Consider the following 21,337-nt stretch of genomic DNA (forward strand, 5'->3'; position numbering starts at 1 on the left):
TGTTGTGTGTGGCTTGGGTGATGTGTGAGGGGTGTGAATTGAGTGTGATATGTGTGGAGGGTGTTGAGCACGTGTTGGTTTTGTGTGTGATAGGGTGGGGCGTTGGTGGAATGTGTATATGTTGGGTGTTGTCGTGGGAGTGTGTGTGGGGGGATATTGTGTGGTGTTATAATACAATATATAAGTTGAAATAATACATTTAAGTAATTTCCTGTCCAAAATTTTGCCGAAATTGATACTTCCTGTGAAATAGACACACACATACACACACACAGCCTAAGATATTCAGACAGTTGTCCTAGGGTCACTAATGAAAGTGAAAACAAGCAGCAGAACTTCTGAGGAGATTAACATAGCCCTACTGAGCTTTTCAAAAATATGGTCATGTCCATTCTGAGTGTAACAGAAAGAGGCTGTACTGGAAGCAGAAACATACGGAGACAAATAAGCATCCTGGCTGAGTTTTACAATATCTGTCAACTGAATGGTCTGTCTCTCTAGGTGCTCTTATGGTCCCCCTCATTGTAGTATCTGAGCATCATTCATCAATTTATCCTCACATCATCTCTGTGAGTCAGGTGTCATTATCCCCGGTGCACGGGGAGAGCTAAGGCACAGAACGGTTAGTACCTTAGCCATATAACTAGAAGCACATTCCCACAGGGACATCTGGGGCACTGGCACAGAACCTGCTGGGAGTGGGGAGGGCAGAAAGAGAAAACATGACTGAGGTTTTTTTGTGGACAAACTCCTCCTAATCTCTTCATAGGTTGACAGAGCCAGGGGCTGGGATGATCAGTGGTTGTGCGATCCCATGATTCCCCTACAGAACAGTGAGGACACCAAGAACTAATTGATACAACACGTTCATTGCACCCACACTGGACTTTGGTCTGCAGAAGCCCAGCACAGGTGACGGGGGCCTCCATCTTGCCTAGGATGTAACTAGCATTCATCACACACCTTACTGTACCGCCCCACATCATTGCTGAGGCATTTCAAAAAGGCAGCTATGGGGGTCATGTGCTGAAGGAGAATGGCTGACATGACTCTTACTGACCCGCTTTTACGTTGATCCTGTAGTGTCACAAAAAATCCAGCCGGTCCTTCAGCATATACCCTGGAACAGCTCACTTGCTATGGTGTATTACTTGCATTTAGCACAGTGTTACCCAGGGCTTTTAGAACCCCAAACAGTGCTAACTTAACTGTTTTATTTTAGGCGGTGCTAGGAATAAATTAATGGGAACACAGCAATTGCTGTTTGATAAATGACTGATATAAGCAAGCATGCTTTTATTTAAAACTATTAGATTTAAGCACACAGACATAAGCAATAGGTTTACGATATTTTAGATATAGTTACAGTTTGAGATATTATTGGCCATGAGTCAAAATCTATACTCTGGCCCTGCTTTTACTTTCCATGTTCTAGGAAACTTCACTGAAAAGGTTGTGGGGAAGAATTTGGGGAGATCTCTGAGGTCTCCTGAGGTTGTCTCAGTGAAGTTAAATACTGTGCATAGCATGGAAACTGCTCTGATTTCATTTCCTGATATTCTCCTAGCTGTGCTGAATCTCTGAGATTTGCCATCAGCCTTTGAGACCCTTGATGCTAAGGTTTTGTGGCCCTGTTTCCATGATGGGGTGGAGGGAACTTCCTTGAATGGCTTCATTCTTTCCTTCCAGAGGGATGCCAGAGAGTTATGGTAGGTAGGGTGAGGGGAATTTTTTTAATGTTTGCAATTTCATTGACATTTTCTGGCAAAAATTTGAATGTAAACAAAAGAAAAAGGGCTTTTTTCATAAGAAACCCCTCCCTCCCAGGTTTTCTCCCAGATCTGGTATTGGCTAACTGCTCATCTTCCCTGCAAGAACTCTTGTGTGCCCTTCTGCAAGGCTCTGTTGTGTAACTTCCTCTGTCCAGGGTCTATGTTAGGCTGGTGTGGGAGAGAGTCAGAACATAAGAATGGCCCTACTGGTCAGACCAAAGGTCCATCTAGCCCAGTATCCTGTCTTCCGACAGTGGCCAGTGCCAGGTGCCCCAGAGGGAATGAACAGAACAGGTAATCATCAAGTGATCCATCCCTTGTTGCTCATTCCCAGCTTCTGGCAAACAGCGGCTAGGGACACCATTCCTGCCCAGCCTGGCTAATAGCCATTGATGGACCTATCCTCCATGAATTTATCTAGTTCTTTTTTATATCCTGTTATGGTCTTGGCCTTCACAACATCCTCTGGCAAGGAGTCCCACAGGTTGACTATGCATTGTGTGAAGAAATACTTCCTTTTATTTGTTTTAAACCTGCTGCCTATTAATTTCATTTGGTGACCCCTCATCCTTGTGTTATGAGAAGTAGTAAACAACACTTCCTTATTTACTTTCTCTACACCAGTCATGATTTTATAGACCTCAATTATATCTCCCCTTAGTCGTCTCTTTTCCAAGCTGAAAAGTCATAGTCTTATTAATCTCTCCTCATACGGAAGCCATTCCATACCCCTAATAATTTTTGTTGCCCTTTTCTGAACCTTTTCCAATTCCATTATATCTTTTTTGAGATGGGGCGACCACATCTGCATACCGTATTCAAGATGTGGGCATACTATGGATTTATATAGAGGCAACATGATATTTTCTGTCCTATTATCTATCCCTTTCTTAATTATTCCCAGAATTCCATTGGCTTTTTTAAGTGCCGCTGCACATTGAGTGGATGTTTCCAGAGAACTATCCTCAATGGCTCCAAAATCTTACTTGAGTGGTAACACCTAATTTAGACCCCATCATTTTATATGTATAATTGGGATTATGCTTTCCAATGTGCATTTCCAATGTGCATTACTTTGCATTTATCAACATTAAATTTTTGTTGTCCAGTCACCCAGTTTTGAGAGATCCTTTTGTAGCGCTTTGCAGTCTGCCTGGGTCTTAACTATCTTTAGTAATTTTGTATCATCTGCAAATTTTGCCACCTCACTGTTTACCCCTTTTTCCAGATCATTTATGAATAGGACTGGTCCCAGAACAGAACAGACCCTGGGGGACACCACTATTTACCTCTCTCCATTCTGAAAACTGACCATTTATACCTACCCTTTGTTTCCTCTCTTTTAACCAGTTAACAATGCATGACAGCACCTTCCCTCTTATCCCATGGCAGCTTACTTTGCGTAAGAGCCTTTGGTGAGGGACCTTGTCAAAAGCTTTCTGAAAATCTAAGTACACTACATCCACTGAATCCCCTTGGTCCACATGCTTGTTGACCCCCTCAAAGAATTCTAGTAGATTGGTGAGGCATGATTTCCCTTTACTAAAATCATGTTGACTCTTCCTCAACAAATTATGTTCATCTATATATCTGACAATATTGTTCTTTATTATAGTTTCAACCAGTTTGCCCGGTACTGAAGTCAGGCTTACAGGCCTGTAATTGCTGGGATCACCTCTGGAGCCCTTTTTAAAAACTGGCTTCACATTAGCTATCCTCCAGTCATCTGGTACAGAAACTGATTTAAATGATAGGTTACAGACTACAGTTAGCAGTTCTGCAATTTCACATTTGAGTTCCTTCAGAACTCTTGGGTGAATACCATCTGGTCCTGGTGATTTATTGCTGTTTAACTTATGAATTTGTTCCAAAACCTCCTCTAATGATAAATCAATCTGGGACACTTCCTCAGATCTGTCACCTAAAAAGAATGGCTCAGGTTTGGGAATCTCCCTCACATCCTCAGCCATGAAGATTGATGCAAAGAATTCATTTAGTGTCTCCGCAATGGCCTTATCGTCCTTGAGTGTTCCTTTAGCACCTCAATCATCCAGTGGCCCCACTGGATGTTTAGCAGGCTTCCTGCTTCTGATGTACTTAAAAAAAATTGCTATTACTTTTTGCGTCTTTGGCTAACTGTTCTTCACATTCTTTTTTGGCCTTCTTAATTGTATTTTTACACTTCATTTGCCAGTGTTTATGCTCCTTTCTAATTTCCTCACTAGGATTTAACTTCCACTTTTTAAAGGATGCCTTTTTGCCTCTCACTGCTTCTTTTACTTTGTTGTTTAGTCACGGTGGTTCTTTTTTGGTTCCCTTACTATGTTTTTTAATTTGGGGTATACATTTAAGTTGAGCCTCTATTATGGTGTCTTTAAAAAATTTCCATGCAGCTTGCAGAGATTTCACTTTTGGCTCTGTGCCTTTTAATTTCTGTTTAACTAACCTCCTCATTTTTCTGTAGTTCCCCTTTCTGAAATTAAATGCTACAGTGTTGGGCCGCTGTGGTGTTTTTCCTGCCACAGGGATATTAAATTTAATTCTATTATGGCCACTATTACAAAGCGGTCCAGCTATATTCAACTCTTGGACCAGATCCTGTGCTCCACTTAGGACTAGATCAAGAATTGCCTCTCCTCTGGTGGGTTCCAGGACCAACTGCTCCAAGAAGCAGTCATTTAAGGTGTCAAGAAACTTTATCTCTGCATCCCATCCTGAGGTGACATGTACCCAGTCAATATGGGATAATTGAAATCCCACATTATTATTATTGAGTTTTTTATTTTAATAGCCTCTCTAATCTCCCTGAGCATTTCACAGTAACTATCACCATCCTGGTCAGGTGGTTGGTAATATATCCTTACCGCTATATTCTTATTATTAGGGCATGGGATTTCTATCCATAGAGATTCTATGGTACAGTTTGATTCATTTATGATTGTTACTTCATTTGATTCTACGCTTTCTTTCACCTATAATGCCACTCCCCCACCAGCACGACCTGTTCTGTCCTTCCGATATATTTCGTACCCTGGTATTACTGTATCCCATTGATTATCCTCATTCCACCAAGTTTCTGTGATGCCTATTATATCAATATCCTCATTTAATATGAGGGACTCTAGTTCACCCATTTTATTATTTAGACTTCTAGCATTGGTATATAAGCACTGTAAAAACTTATCTCCTTTTAGCTATCTGCCATTACATGATGTGATTGAATGGGACTCTTTTTTATTTGATTGTTTCTGATCAGACCCTGCCTGTATTTTATCATTTTCCATCCTCTCATCCTCACTTGGACATAGAGAGTCTCTATTAATAGATCCTCCCCAAGGGATGGCCAAACCATGTGCTCCTCCGTACCTGTCGACTTTCTCCCAGCCCTTAATTTAAAAACTGCTTTACAACCTTTTTAATGTTAAGTGCCAACAATCTGGTTCCATTTTGGTTTAGGTGGAGCCCATCCTTCCTGTATAGGCTCCTCCTTTCCCAAAAGTTTCCCTAGTTCCTAATGAATCTAAACCCCTCCTCCCTCCATCCTCATCTCATCCATGCATTGATAGTCTGCAGTTCTGCCTGTCTAACTGGCCCTGTGCGTGGAACTGGGAGCATCTCAGAGAATGCTACCATGGAGGTCCTGGACTTCAATCTCTTACATAGCAGCCTAAATTTGGCCTCCAGGACCTCTCTCCTATCCTTCCCTATGTCATTGGTACGACATGTACCACGACCGCCGACTCCTCCCCAGCACTACACATAAGTCTATCTAGATTCCTCGAGAGATCCGCAACCTTTGTACCATAGATTCATAGATACTAAGGTCAGAAGGGACCATTATGATCATCTAGTCTGACCTCCTGCACAACGCAGGCCACAGAATCTCACCCACCCACTCCTGCAATAAGATAATGCTCTGGCCAAAATCTCCTGGAGATAGGAATGCAGGGCAGCCAGCTCAGTTCCAATATCACACAGATACAACCAAACAGCATCCTAGCCCCAGGTTGCAGCTCAATCCCAGCATGGTGGTAGAGTGCCAGCATTCTTCTTCTTGAAGACATCACCATAGATGCTGTACTGGGGAGGGTGGTGCTGAAGTAAACTCTGATGGTTTTCCCACCTGACCCACGGCTAGGGACAGGGAGTGCTCCTTTTTCTCAGGTTCATCAGATGGTGTGCGTAGGCACACTTGCTCACAGAACTTGGAGTAGAAGCTAAGCAGGTGCTCATGCCAAAGGATTTGCAGACCATGAGCCACCAGCCATGAAATGCTAAGGATTATGGGGAAGAGTGGTGGGTGGATTGTCCTGAACTGAAGGCCTCCCTGATGGTCCTGAATGACAAGTTCCAGAAGCACTGTCTCCTGGATCACTGCCCTGATGACTGGAGTGAGCCATCTTTAGTTTTAACTAGATCAGGGGCAGTCTTTGGTTGAACCAGAATACCCAGGGCTTGGGCTGTATCAGCATCTATGAAGCTGTCTGCTGCCCTGGAATCCACCAGTGCCCACTGTGGCAGAATTTAGTAAGGCTTCCCTGGAACACAAAGGAAGACCTGGACTTTAAGGTGGATGAATGGTTCACCATGCCAGGGGCACGCCTCAGTAAGGAGTAGGGGGGCTGTCAAGGTTCCTTCATCACTCTGAACTCTAGGGTACAGATGTGGGGACCTGCATGAAAACCTCCTAAGCTTACTTTTACCAGCTTAGGTTAAAACTTCCCCAAGGTACAAACTATTTTACCTTTTGCCCTTGGACTTTTGCTGCCACCACCAAATGTCTAACCGGTTTTATTTTATTAGGAAAGAGCCCATTTGGAAACATTTTGCCCCCCAAAATCCTCACCAAAACCTTGCACCCCCTTCCTGGGGAAGGTTTGATAAAAATCCTCACAAATTTGCATAGGTGACCACAGACCCAAACCCTTGGATCTTAAGAACAATGAAAAAGCATTCAGTTTCTTAAAAGAAGAATTTTAATAGAAGAAAAAGTAAAAAGAATCACCTCTGTAAAATCAGGATGGTAAATAGCGTACAGGATAATTAGATTGAAAACACAGAGAATCCCTTTAGGCAAAACCTTAAGTTACAAAAAGACACAAAAACAGGAATATCCATTCCATTCAGCACAGCTTATTCTCTCAGCCATTTAAAGAAATCAGAATCTAACGCATACCTAGCTAGATTACTTACTAAGTTCTAAGACTCCATTCCTGTTCTGTCCCCGGCAAAGGCATCCCACAGACAGAGAGAGAGAGGCTTTGCTTCTCCCTCCCCCCAGGTTTTGAAAGTATCTTGTCTCCTCATTGGTCATTTTGGTCAGGTGCCAGTGAGGTTATCCTAGCTTCTTAACCCTTTATAGGTGAAAGGGTTTTTCCTCTGGCCAGGAGGGATTTTAAAAGTGTTTACCCTTCCCTTTATATCTATGACACGCCCCCCAAATCACAGATAGGGTGAAACGCTGGCTGGGATTTCTTCCTGGAGCTCTAGGAAAAAACAGAGTTAAGACACATGCACCTCTAAATATACTACCAAGTATATAGAGACTAACAATATTTTCCACATCTCAAGGACGATTTTAACCAGTTGATTCTGGGAAACTTTCATGGTAGAGTGCATCAGCCACCTTGTTAGAAGCTCCTGGGATGTGTTGGATGTCGAAATCAAAATCTTGGAGAGCTAAACTCCACCGAATAAGTTTTTTGTTATTTCCCGTGGCGGTATGAAGCCACTGTAGCGTAGCATGGTCAGTTTGCAGGTGGAAACGCCGTCCCCAAACATATGGGCGTAGCTTTTCCAGAGCGTAGACAATGGCGTAACATTCTTTTTCACTGACTGACCAGTTGCTTTCCCTCTCAGACAGTTTTTTGCTGAGAAACGCTACAGGGTGGAATTCTTGATCCGGTCCTTTCTGCATTAAAACTGCTCCCACACCACGCTCGGATGCATCTGTAGTTACTAGGAACGGTTTGTCAAAGTCTGGGGCCCTTAGTACAGGGTCAGACATGAGTGTCGCTTTAAGCTGGTTAAAGGCCTTCTGACACTCTTCGGTCCACTGAACGGCATTTGGCTGTTTCTTTTTGGTTAGGTCTGTCAGTGGGTCGGCGATTTGGCTGTATTGTGGTACAAATCGTCTGTAATAACCGGCCAAGCCTAAGAAGGATTGAACCTGTTTCTTTGACTTTGGGACAGGCCACTTTTGGCTAGCATCCACTTTGGCCTGTAGGGGGTTGATAGTTCCTTGACCCACCTGGTGTCCAAGGTTAGTCACTCTGTTTAGGCCTATTTGACACTTCTTAGCCTTAACAGTTAGTCCTGCCTCCCTTATGCGCTCAAAGACTTTTTGTAGATGTTCCAGGTGTTCTGCCCAGGAATCCGAAAATATGGCCACATCATCAAGGTAGGCAAGTGCATATTCTCCTAATCCCGCTAGGAGATCATCTACAAGTCTTTGGAAGGTGGCGGGTGCATTTCGCAGCCCGAAAGGGAGTACATTAAATTCATACAGCCCGACATGTGTGGTGAAGGCTGACCTTTCCTTGGCAGATTCATCTAGCGGTACCTGCCAGTACCCCTTGGTTAAGTCCAAGGTAGAGATGAACTGGGCCCGTCCCAGTTTTTCTAATAGTTCATCTGTGCGTGGCATTGGATAGTTGTCTGGGTGAGTTACAGCATTTAGCTTACGGTAGTCCACGCAAAAACGTATCTCCCCATCTGGTTTGGGAACTAGAACGACTGGAGATGCCCATGCATGGCCAGAGGGGCGGATTACACCCATCTGTAGCATATCCTGGATCTCCCGTTCTATAGCAGTTTTAGCTTGAGGAGACACCCGGTAAGGTTGGACTTTAATTGGGTGAGCATTACCTGTGTCAATGGAGTGGTATGCCCGTTCAGTCAGTCCTGGAGTGGCTGAGAACGTCGGCATGTAGCTAGTGCACAGCTCCTGGATCTGCTGTCACTGCAAATGCCCAAGGGTCATGGAGAGGTTCACCTCTTCCACGCCACCAGCACTTTTCCCTTCGTAGTAGACACCTTCAGGCCACTCAGCGTCATCTCCTCCCTGGGCTGTAAACTGACAAACCTTTAATTCTCTGGAATAAAAGGGCTTTAGAGAATTAATATGGTATACCTTAGGCTTTCGGTTGGAGGTGGGGAATGCTATGAGATAATTAACAGCTCCCAGTTGCTCCTGGACCATGAATGGCCCTTCCCACGATGCTTCCATTTTATGGGCCTGGAGCGCCTTTAAGACCATGACCTGGTCTCCTACTTTGAAGGAACGCTCTCTGGCATGTTTATCATACCAGGCTTTTTGCTCTTTTTGAGCATCCTGTAGGTTTTCTTTAGCAAGGGCTAGAGAGTTTCGGAGGGCGTTTTGTAGGTTGGTTACAAAGTCCAGAATGTTAGTTCCTGGAGAAGGTGTAAATCCCTCCCATTGCTGCTTCACCAACTGTAATGGCCCCTTAACCTCACGGCCATATACAAGTTCAAATGGTGAAAACCCTAAACTGGGATGTGGTACAGCTCTGTAGGCAAAGAGCAACTGCTGCAACACTAGGTCCCAATCATTGGAGTGCTCATTTACAAATTTACGTATCATGGCCCCCAAAGTTCCATTAAACTTCTCCACCATGCCATTTGTTTGATGGTGGTAAGGAGTGGCAACCAAGTGATTTACCCCATGAGCTTCCCAAAGGCTTTCCATAGTTCCTGCCAGAAAATTAGTTCCTGCATCTGTGAGGATGTCGGAGGGCCAACCTACCCTGGCAAAAATATCTGCTAGTGCCTGGCACACACTTTTAGCCCTTGTGTTGCTTAGAGCTACTGCTTCCGGCCTTCGGGTGGCAAAATCCATGAAAGTCAGTATGTACTGCTTTCCTCTGTGTGTCTTTTTCGGAAAAGGACCCAGAATATCCACAGCTACCCACTGAAATGGAACTTCAATGATGGGGAGTGGCTGGAGAGGGGCTTTGACCTGGTCTTGGGGTTTTCCCACTTTTTGGCATACCTCACAAGACCGGACATAGGTAGAAACATCCTTGCCCATTCCCTCCTAGTGGAATGACCTCCCCAACCAGTCTTTGGTCCTGTTCACCCCAGCATGGCCACTAGGATGATCGTGGGCTAAGCTCAAGAGCTTGACCCGGTACTTAGTTGGAACTACCAACTGTCTCTGAGCATGTCAGTCTTCCTGGTGTCCACCAGAAAGAGTTTCCTTGTATAAAAGTCCGCTTTCTACAACAAACCTGGATCGATTAGAAGAGCTGAGAGGCGGTGGGTTGCTCCATGCTGCCGTCCAAGCTCTCTGGAGGCTTTCATCTACTTCCTGTTCAGTATGGAACTGTTCCCTTGATGCTGGAGACATCAGTTCCTCATTGGATTGTGGCCCTATGCTTGGTCCCTCTGGAAGCAATGTAGGGGATGGGGCTGTTTCCATTGACTGTGAACCGCTCTCCACTGGTGCACTATGTTGGGGTTCAGGCTCCGGCTGAGCCTCTTGTGTAGGGTTATCGGCTGCTGCCGGTTCAGGTTCGGTGGGGCCCTCTGGTGTTGGGTTTGCAAGTACTGGGTTCAGTGCTGGCAATGGGTCTGTTGCTAGTTGCTCCGCCGGTTCCAGTTCTGGGACTGGCTCTGTCTGGGTCTCTGGGACTGGATCCACTACTGCTGTTGCAGACATTGGCCTGGGGTCCGGGTCCATCACCCCTGACCGGGCCCTGGTAGAAGTTTCCAGAACAGAGCTAGGCGTGACGGCTGGTTTAGCCTGGCTGCGGGTGGCCATTCCCACCCTCTTGGCTGACTTCACATGATTGGCCAAGTCTTCCCCCAACAGCATGGGGATGGGATAATCATCATAGACTGCAAAAGTCCACGTTCCTGACCAGCCCTGGTACTGGACAGGCAACTTGGCTGAAGGCAAATTGAAAGAGTTGGACTTGAAGGGTTGAATCGTCACTTGGATCTCTGGGTTGATTAAATTGGGGTCCACTAAGGAAGCATGGATAGCTGACACTTGTGCTCCGGTGTCCCGCCACGCGGTGACCTTCTTCCCGCCCACACTCACAGTTTCCCTCCTGTCCAAGGGTATCTGGGAGGTATCTGGGCCTGAGGACTTCTGGTGTGATTCCGGTGCAATGAACTGTAATCTGTTGGGGTTCTTGGGGCAGTTGGCCTTTACATGCCCTGGCTCGTTACATTTAAAACATCGTCCAGCTGATGGGTCACTGGGGCGAGGTGGGTTGCTGGAGAACGGGGTGGCGGGACGATAAGGTGTCTGGAGGGTTCCTTGGGTGGTAGTTGGGGCTTTGGGTGGCCCCCAGTAGTAGGGGGTGGTCTGAGGTTGTCCCTTCTGGTATCCGCTCCAACTGCGACCAGTTTTTTTCTTTTCTGCCACCTCCACCCATTTGGCTCCGATCTCCCCCACCTCAATTACAGTTTTGGGCTTCCCATCTAGGATGTATCTTTCTGCTTCCTCAGGAACACCCTCTAGGAACTGCTCCATTTGCATTAGGAAGGGCAAATCTTCTGGAGATTTAACACTTGCTCCTGATATCCAGGCATCCCAATGTTTCACAATGTGGTAGGCATGTCGGGTAAATGACACATCTGGTTTCCACCTTAGGGCTCTGAACCGCCGACGGGAATGCTCGGGTGTTATCCCCATTCTGACTCTTGCCTTGGTTTGAAACAGTTCATACTGGTTCATGTGTTCCTTAGGCATTTCAGCCGCCACCTCAGCTAAGGGTCCACTGAGTGCGGCCTCAGCTCTACCATGTATTGGTCTGTAGAGATGCTGTACCCAAGGCAGGCCCTTTCGAAGTTTTCTAAAAAGGCTTCGGTATCATCGCCTGCCTTGTAGGTGGGGAACTTTCTGGGATGGGAAGTGGCACCTGGAGAAGGATTGCTAGGGTTTATTGGTATATTCTGCTGAGCCTTTGCCTTCTCCATCTCCAGTGCATGCTTCCTCTCTTTTTCCTTCTCCTCCATCTCCATCCGTCTGAGTTCTACCTGTTTTTCGTGTTCCTTTTGTTTTTCCTCAGCCTCAAATCTGGCTAATTCCAGCTTTTGTTGAACCGTGGAGTCTGTCATCCTTACCTCTCTGTTTTAAACTAACTTTACACCTGAGAGTTAGAAAGAAAACAAAAAAAAACCTTGGCTTGTAAAATTTTGGTGTGCTGTAATATGATACCTATATTCTCTGATAGTGATTGTCAGCCTACAGAGAAATCCTAAAAAAAACCCAAAAAACCCAAACCCCCTTACACCTTTGTCTCCAGGCAAATAGGCAGAAAACCCCTCTAGTTGCTCTTAGGTAAAAAAAAAAACTTCAGGTCTGTGAAGACTTGTGAATTTCCCTGCAGGAGGTTAACTATCCTGCCTTTAGGTAGAGAAAACTCCAGCTCACAAAAGACAATTCCCTTTTAATCATAGAATCATAGAATATCAGGGTTGGAAGGGACCTCAGGAGGTCATCTAGTCCAATCCCCTGCTCAAAGCAGGACCAATCCCCAACTAAATCATCCCAGCCAGGGCTTTGTCAAGCCTGACCTTAAAAACTTCTAAGGAAGGAGATTCCACCACCTCCCTAAGTAACACATTCCAGTGTTTCACCACCCTCCTAGTGAAAAAGTTTTTCCTAATATCCAACCTAAACCTCCCCCACTGCAACTTGAGACCATTACTCCTTGTTCTGTCATCAGCTACCACTGAGAACAGTCCATCGTCTTTGGAACCCCCTTTCAGGTAGTTGAAAGCAGCTATCAAATCCCCCCTCATTCTTCTCTTCCACACACTAAACAATCCCAGTTCCCTCAGCCTCTCCTCATAAGTCATGTGTTCCAGTCCCCTAAAATCATTTTTGTTGCCCTCCACTGGACCCTTTCCAATTATTCCACATTCTTCTTGTAGTGTGGGGACATCCTTCTTGTAGTCTTGTTTTGTCTCTGCTCTGGCACCAAAGCAGAGCAAAAAAACCTCTAACTGCTTTCAGTTTAACCTGCTTTCCAGCAGCCCAAAGGAAAAAAAATTTCCTTTTCGAATCTGTGCTTCTGGTTCAAAAAATCTCAAAATGATTTCAAGTTGATCCCACCGCTCTGCCACCATGTCACGGTTCCTTCCCTACTCTGAACTGTAGGGTACAGATGTGGGGACCTGCATGAAAACCCCCTAAGCTTACTTTTACCAGCTTAGGTTAAAACTTCCCCAAGGTAAAAACTATTTTACCTTTTGCCCTTGGACTTTCGCTGCCACCACCAAACGTCTAACCGGTTTTATTTTATTAGGAAAGAGCCTGTTTGGAAACGTTTTGCCCCCCAAAATCCTCACCAAAACCTTGCACCCCCCTTCCTGGGGAAGGTTTGATAAAAATCCTCACAAATTTGCATAGGTGACCACAGACCCAAACCCTTGGATCTTAAGAACAATGAAAAAGCATTCAGTTTCTTAAAAGAAGAATTTTAATAGAAGAAAAAGTAAAAAGAATCACCTCTGTAAAATCAGGATGGTAAATACCTTACAGGGTAATTAGATTCAAAACATAGAGAATCCCTCTAGGCAAAACCTTAAGTTACAAAAAAACACAAAGACAGGAATATCCATTCCATTCAGCACAGCTTATTTTCTCAGCCATTTAAACAAACAGAATCTAACGCATATATAGCTAGATTACTAAGTTCTAAGACTCCATTCCTGTTCTGTCCCCGCCAAAAGCATCACATAGAGAGACCCAGACCCTTTGTTTCTCCCCCCCTCCAGCTTTGAAAGTATCTTGTCTCCCTCATTGGTCATTTTGGTCAGGTGCCAGCGAGGTTATCCTAGCTTCTTAACCCTTTATAGGTGAAAGGGTTTTTCCTCTGGTCAGGAGGGATTTTAAAGGTGTTTACCCTTCCCTTTATATTTATGACAGGGGCATTATTTCAGGACTCACCCTGACCAACCACTTCTACCAGGTCTGGGTGTGGTTGTTTCCCAAACTGCATAGTACTAGACCGCAGGGTGGCCAGTTGGCAAGAGCATGGCTAGATCCTCCACAGTAGAAACACAGCCTGTGGTGGCGATGGCGCTTTTTTCCCCTCAGAGTGGTTGCTATAAAGTGCATGGGTTCAGGGTCTGGGTTGGAGATCCATGCCGTTCCGTGGGCACTTCCTGGAATGCCCCGTGGGTTTATATAGGGTGGAGAGCCAATCAGGAGCCAATAAGCTGCTGCCTGTCAGACTACTGGCAGGCTAGTGGCAAGTGCAGCAAGGTGAGGATTTGGATTCCATCTACAAAGATCCTATGCAAACTCACTTCCTCTGTGCACATCCCATCTGCTCAGGCTGTGGGCAGAGATTCAACCTAAGGGCAATAAAAATAACATTTCATGTCTCAGAAGTAGCAACCCCAAACTCCCACTGAAATCAGTGGGAGTTAAGAGCACTTAGCACCTTTCAGAATATGGCTTCATATGCAAGGAATAAATAACATCATTCTTACCACCAAACGTCCTCTTCCCTTCTTATTTCTAACTTTTTATGGTCCCTCTTTTGCCATCTCCTTTTCTGTCTCTTTTTTTTTATTATTATTTTGCTCATATTCCTGCACCGGTATTTCACATTTGATAAAAAATCACCATTATTATTATTTTATTTTATTAATAATTAATTCTTCGGTTTCATTACTTGACATGCTCCCTGCTTGGAGAGAGTGACTTGAGCCAGCCCTTCTTTGTGATGTGGACTTCACAACCTGCAGTTTATGGAAATAATCATTTTTTCATGTAATCTAGTACATGTCTCACTTCTTATTCCAAAAAAATAAATATATTTGGAGAGGCAAGGGACCGGGCACAGGCATTTCCTTACTGATGTAAGTATGCTATAAACTTGGTCCCCTGGACATTTCTTTTTCCTGTTCCTCTTCCTCACCAGCAAATATCTTCTCTTTGGAATGATTTTATGTCCTGGGCAGACATAATGTCCCTTATGACTTATGACTTCACCTAACTTGGCTCCTGAGTTTCTAAACTCTTTTGCTGACTTCCTTAAATTACAGATCCACAGGAGGCCTTGTGGCTAACCCTGGACCCATCCTGGACCACAATATCAACTAAAACATCAGCTCAGATGTCCAACTGGAGCATCTCCCATGTAGAAGTAGCATACTATGGGCCAGCTCCAGAGCTGGCTCACCCCTTCCCATGGAATTACCTGGGGGAAGGGTCTCAGGGTGAGGAAAACTCTACAAAGGTCCCCCACAGAGTCTCTTCCAAAATCTTTCCATGAAGGGGATAGGATTTGACACCACAAACATATGTGAGGAATGAGCCTTCATAGATTCCAAGGCCAGAAGGGACCATTGTGATCATCTAGTCTGACCTCCCGTAGAACACAGGCCACAGAACTTCCCAGAAATAATTTCTAGACAATATATTTCTAATTGGTAGAGCACATCTGTGACATTGAGCCAGAAAGGGTTAAGCAATTAGCAGGCTAAATGACCCAAATTCAACCTTTAAAAACATATTAGAAAAGTGTATGAATGTTAATTAGGGCCATTCCATGCTAGATAGACTAGAGCTTTGAAATGCAAACCTGTACTGTTAGCGAATTAAAGGGAATACTAATTGTATGTGTTTACTTACATCTTGTAAGCTGTTAACCATATAAACAAACGGTTCCTGTCTGTTACTATATTCATTGATTCAGAGATCAAAAGGGAATATTAACATTTAGATGAAACATGGGTGTAATAATTTTGTTGTCTAGATCTCTCTTTGAAGTTTGTAGTAAACTGTCTATAAACTACTTAATGGATAATTACCTTGCATTCATCAGTGTAAGGAGTTACCTGTATATGCTTAGGAAATAGGAGATCTACTTCAAAGCTAGCATAATTGCCTGTTGTTCACCTCAGGACCGCACGCTGTCAAGAGGCTGCTAAACAACTATAAAAAGAACTCTAAGGCCCTGATCCTTTCATCTCAGATCTGCTTAAGTTGCATCAGGGGAAGTTTGAGACACAAGACTGAGGTCTCCAGTCTCATCTGGATCACCCTGCTATTGGACTGTAGCGATGCGATGACTCATCGGCGTGGCGCCTCCTGCTGGTCATCTTGGGAATTAGCTCCCCAGCATATGAAGCACCTCCTCCTGGCCGGTGTCTTGCCTGCCGCTGGCCCGTGTCCCTCCCAGACCCCGGGGCCCCTTTACTTTGGGGTGCTGCCCCCTGGCAGTGCCCCCACACTCTGGGTCTCCCCTCCCAGGGGAACCCCCAACCCTCTATCCCCACCTTGCCTCAGTGGCTACTGCCAGTCATCATCTAGTCCCCACTCACTGGGGCAGACTGCAGTGTAATGGCCATTCATCATGGGCAAGAGGTTAGGACAGGGGTCGGCAACCTTTCAGAAGTGGTGTGCCAAGTCTTCATTTATTCACTTTAATTTAAGGTTTTGCGTGCCAGTAATACGTATTAACGTTTTCTAGAAGGTTTCTATATTATATAACTAAACTATTGTCATATGTAAAGTAAACAAGGTTTTCAAAATGTTTAAGAAGCTTCATTTAAAATTAAATTAAAATGCTGATCTTACGCCGCTGGTCCGCTCGGCCCGTTGCCGGCCTGGGGTTCCGTTCACCTAGGCCGGCAGCAGACTGAGCGGGGCCTGCGGCCGGGACCCTGGCTGGCATGGGGCAGGCAGCCAGAACCCCAGACCGGCAGCGGACTGAGCATGGCTGGCGCCTGGGACCCCAGACCAGCAGTGGGCTGAGCAGCTCAGCCCGCTGCCACTCAGCCCACTGCCGGTCTGGGGTTGCATCCACCAGCTCCTGCCAGCCAGGATCCCGGCTGCCGGTCCTGCTCAGCCTGCTGCCAGTCTGGGATCCTGGCCCTGCCCACATAGAGTGGGTACCTACCTTCTCCCTGGTTCTAGCCCATTCTCTTCCTCTCTCTCTGCACTGAGCTGAGGGTGGGAGTGCACTGAGCACAGGGCTGGGGGTGAAGGAGCAGGCTGGGGGTTGGGGTGCAGGGTCTGGCCAGGAGCTAGAATGTGGGAGGGGGCTCAGGGTTGGGGCAGGAGGTTTGGGTGTGGAGCGCTTACCTGGGCATCTCCCATTTGGTGCGAGGCTGCAGGTGGGAATTTGGGGGGGGTACTCCTGTTTGGTGCTCAGGATGGGGGTGGGAATGTGGGGGGTACAAGAGTCAGGGCATGGGGGGACTGGGTATGTTTGGGGGTGCAGGAGTCAGGGCTGGGGTCGTGGGGGGATACAGGGGTCAGGGAAGGAGGCTGGGGTGTGAGGGGGGTGCAGGGGTCAGGGCAGAGGGTGTGTGAGGGGGGTGCAGGGGTCAGGGCAGAGGGCTGGGGATGTGGGCTAGGGTCGTGGGGGTGCTCCCAGCCCCCTGCCCAGAGCGGCTCATGGCAGGGGGCTGGAGGGGATATGCCCTGATTCCACCCCGCTTCCCCACCTCTTCTCCGCCTCCTCCCCGGAGCAGCGAGCGCGCTGCAGCTCTGCTTCTCCCCCTCCCGCGCAAGGGCCATCAGTTGATCGGCGGCAGGGAGGGAGAGGAGGACGGGTAGGAACCCAGCATGGTGGGGGAAGAGGTGGTGGAGGGGGGAAGCTTGCCTGCCCTGCAGCAGCAGCCAGCAGGACCAAGCTTCTTCACCCTGCCCCCACGGGGGGAGGGGACGGGAGGAAAGAGCGAATGGGGGCAGGCAGGATTTTTAATAGCACGCTGCTGCCTGCTGGGGTCCCGGCCACTGGCCCCGCTCAGCCTGCTGCCGGCCTGGGTTCGACAGGGGGCTGAGCGGGGCTGGGACCCAGCAGGCAGCAGCGTGCCATTAAAAATCAGCTCACATGCCATCTTTGGCACGCGTGCCATAGGTTGCCAACCCCTGGGTTAGGACCTGCTGCCTTTGCCTATCCCTGGGCTGTATCTCTGCAGCCCCAGTACTTTTGATAGGCCTTCAACAAGGCCTGCAGCCTGGGGGTTTACCAGCCTGGAGCTCTCCAGCTCCCTGTGTCCTTCCCCAACACTGCACCACTTCAGGTACCTTACTCCCAGACAGTTAGCCCTTCCCACTCCAGGGCTAGAGTGAGACTCCTTTAGCTCCTGGCCCCCAGCCCTCTTATAAGGGCCAGCTACGCCCCGATTGAGCTGGCCACAGCAGTGGCTACTTCCCCAATCAGCCTAGCCTTTCACAGCCGCAACCCTCTCTAGGGCTGATTTAACCCTTGTTTTCCAAGAGTGGTGCAGCTGCCCCGCTACATGGACATTGAACTGTAAACTATGGACTAATTCTGAAAGGACTTTTTGCAACTCTAAAGCTCACCATCTCTACTATGAAACTGACTTAAGAATTCTATTCACATCTGTATGTATAATGATTTTTTAACCAATACTTTCTCTCTCTTTTCTTTTTTAATAAATTTTAGTTTAGTTAATAAGAATTGGCTGTAAGTGTGTATTTATGGTGGGTAATGTGGGTAATGTGTCTGATCCTTTGAGATTGGTAGAACTTTTTAATATGATGAATAGGATTTTTAGTAATCCCCTCATCAATATTTGATTTGAGAGCAATGGCTCTCAAACTTCCGATGAAGTGAGCTGTAGCTCACGAAAACTTATGCTCAAATAAATTGGTTAGTCTCTAAGGTGCCACGAGTACTCCTTTTCTTTTTGCGAATACAGACTAAAACGGCTGCTACTCTGAATCCTTTCACATAGCAAGTCTCTGAGTGTGACCCCCCTTATCAATTAAAAACACTTTGTTATATATTTAACACCATTATAAATTCTGGAGGCAAAGCGGAATTTGGGGTGGATGTTGACAGCTCGCGACCCACCATGTAATAACCTCACGACCCCCTCAGGGGTCTTGACCCCCAGTTTGAGAACCCCTGCTTTGAGGGAACTGTAGTTCTGGCTTCTGGGTAACCAGTAAGGTATTGTGGAAACTGTTTTGTTACTAGTTTGGTGAATCTAAGTATTAGAATAACCACCAGTTTGGGGGATTGTCTGCCCCATTCTTTGCAGTTTGCCCTGATTGCCAATCTCAGAGTGGCCCCCCAGGACCCCAGCCACAACATCTATGTTTCTTTGTACTGACTCAAGGTCCCCTGGCTCCTCCCTCCCCAGTTCCTGGCATCACAACTCCATTGGAACTGCATTCCCATGACCTCCCATGTCTGAGGCTGCCTCTGCGGAGAGTTGTACAATTCCAAAAGAGCTGTGATTACCCCAGTCTAGATTAATTTTTCTGACTAACCTCCACTGAGCTGGAAGGGTCATGATGTGGCCCCATCTCCACATACATCTACTCAAACCAGTCCTGCAATCCCCAGCCCCACCCCATGCATGCAAGAGTATAACCTTCTACCAGGTGGAGTCAGCAGCAACAAGGGCCAGGTTCAATATCTAGGGGTTCCTCTTAATAATACAACACAGAACTAGCTCAAGCCCCCACCCAGTGATCTGGGAAAATGTCACACCACCCGTGGGCACCTCTAAGAGGCAATACTTCCCCACTCCCAAGCACTGAGTCTGTGTCAACAAATGAGAACTTTTATTAGAAGGGAAAGGGAATCCAGCATTAGTTTGGGAAAATGCCACAACCACATTCAAAAGCATGTGACCATAAGCAAACCCGACTGCACAGTGTGTTGGGCTGGGTCCTTTGCCTCAGTTTACAATCTTGTGTGTGAAAGTCCAACAAATGATTTAACACATCACTCCCCTCTCCTTCTGCTGCACCCCACTCACAGTTGCTGTCCTTGGTTGGCAAAGACCCAGAGTTCAGAGCTGTGTTCACAGGGGTTCACCTCCCACCCCTGTGGGGAGGGGGAATCAAACAATGCCTCTGCTGCTGCCTCTGCAACTGGCTCACAGCTGCCACTGTCTCTATACCACTGCTAGCCACTGCCACTCTGCTGCCACTGGTCACCACTGCTTGCTGCTCCCGTGATGTCACCGGCTGAGGTTCCACCCCTTAACATGGCTCTTAGTGAATTCAGCAGGGAATGAGGAACCTCACAGCCAGTGAAGTCTCTGTGTTTTCTTTCACTGTTCCCATGCAAGAGCTAAGGATTAGCTTCTAGACCCATTCAGCAGTGATGTCAGCACTAGGAATCACCAACAAGAAACAATGGCTTTTAATTGAGTCTACTTAGCTCTGCCATTAACCACTAGAAAGGGGCAGGTCAAAGAGTGTCTAGGACTCTTTAGGTAGAGACCAATCCACCAGGAGGAACACCTGTCCCACCCACTCTCAGCTTCCCTGGAATTTGGCATCCCTTCTCTTTGCTTAGCAAGTGAGGTTCAGTTCAGGATGACCCCCCCCAATCAGGGCAGGCCAACCACAGTTCTGCTGCCCTTTACTCAGACAGTAAGCATGACAACATTTCCTTACCCCTGCATTCAAATACTAGAGTGATTTGTAATCCAAAACCAGCCAAAATTGATCATTTTGGCAAAGCATCATGCTGCACCAGGCATGTCTATGAAAACAGAGTCTGCTACTGACATCTTTTCCCCCAGAGCGTCACTAGATGTCAGGGGAGAGCTCATTCAGACTCTGCTTACAGGAGGAAGAACAGTTCATGAAGGAATACTCTTTAGGTCTAGCATAGAGTCATAGAATATCAGGGTTGGAAGGGACCTCAGGAGGTCATCTAGTCCAACACCCTGCTCAAAGCAGGACCAACCCCAAATAAATCATCCCAGCCAGGACTTTGTCAAGCCAGGACTTAAAAACCCCTAAGGATGGAGATTCTACCACCTCCCTAGGTAACCCATTCCAGTGCTTCACCACTCTCCTAGTGAAATAATTTTTCCAAATATCCAACAAACCTAGACCTCCCCCACTGCAACTTGAGACCATTACTCCTTGTTCTGTCATCTGCCACCACTTTGAACAGCCTAGCTCCATCCTCTTTCGAACCCCCCTTCAGGTAGTTGAAGGCTGCTATGAAATCCCCCCTCACTCTTCTCTTCTGCAGACTAAATAACCCCAGTTCCCTCAGCCTCGCCTCGTAAGTCATGTGACCCAGCCCCCTGATCATTTTCGTTGCCCTCCGCTGGACTCTCTCCAATTTCTCCACATCCCTTCTGGAGTAGGGGGCCCAGAATTGGACACAATACTCCAGATGTGGCCTCACCAGTGCCGAATAGAGGGGAATAATCGCTTCCCTTGATCTGCTGGCAGTGCTCCTACTAATGCAGCCCAATATGCCATTAGCCTTCTTGGCAACTGGGGCACACTGTTGTCTCATATCCAGCTTCTTGTCCACTGTAATCCCCAGGTCCTTTTCTGCAGAACTGCCGCTTAGCCAGTTGGTCTCCAGCCTGTATCAGTGCATGGGATTCTTCCGGCCTAGCAGATCTGTCCCTGGCAAGCACGGGCCAGCTGAGTGAGATGCCTTTCAGTGAGTGTGAAGGCTGCAGGGGGGAGTTCTCCAGCTCAAGTAGAAAATGCAATCAGTAATTGAAGACATCAGGCTGTCTCTGCAGTTCTGAGCTGGCAGAGCTCCAGAACCATAAACAGACCAGAAATTCTTCCACAGTTCAGTCTCTAGAATCCTTCAGAATTCTGT

At 46.7% G+C, this 21,337-nt stretch overlaps 1 long non-coding RNA gene across 1 annotated transcript; it reads left to right on the forward strand.

Moving 5' to 3' along the window:
• Positions 1-727: 727 nt before the first annotated feature.
• Positions 728-15,959, forward strand: LOC122465498. The gene is made up of 3 exons (XR_006290421.1): positions 728-912; positions 1,568-1,709; positions 15,666-15,959. It is a non-coding gene; the product is annotated as an uncharacterized LOC122465498 (long non-coding RNA).
• Positions 15,960-21,337: the final 5,378 nt, after the last annotated feature.

This window comes from Chelonia mydas, chromosome 1, assembly GCF_015237465.2.
Source record: "Chelonia mydas isolate rCheMyd1 chromosome 1, rCheMyd1.pri.v2, whole genome shotgun sequence".
In the NCBI taxonomy this organism is placed as follows: Eukaryota; Metazoa; Chordata; order Testudines; family Cheloniidae; genus Chelonia; species Chelonia mydas.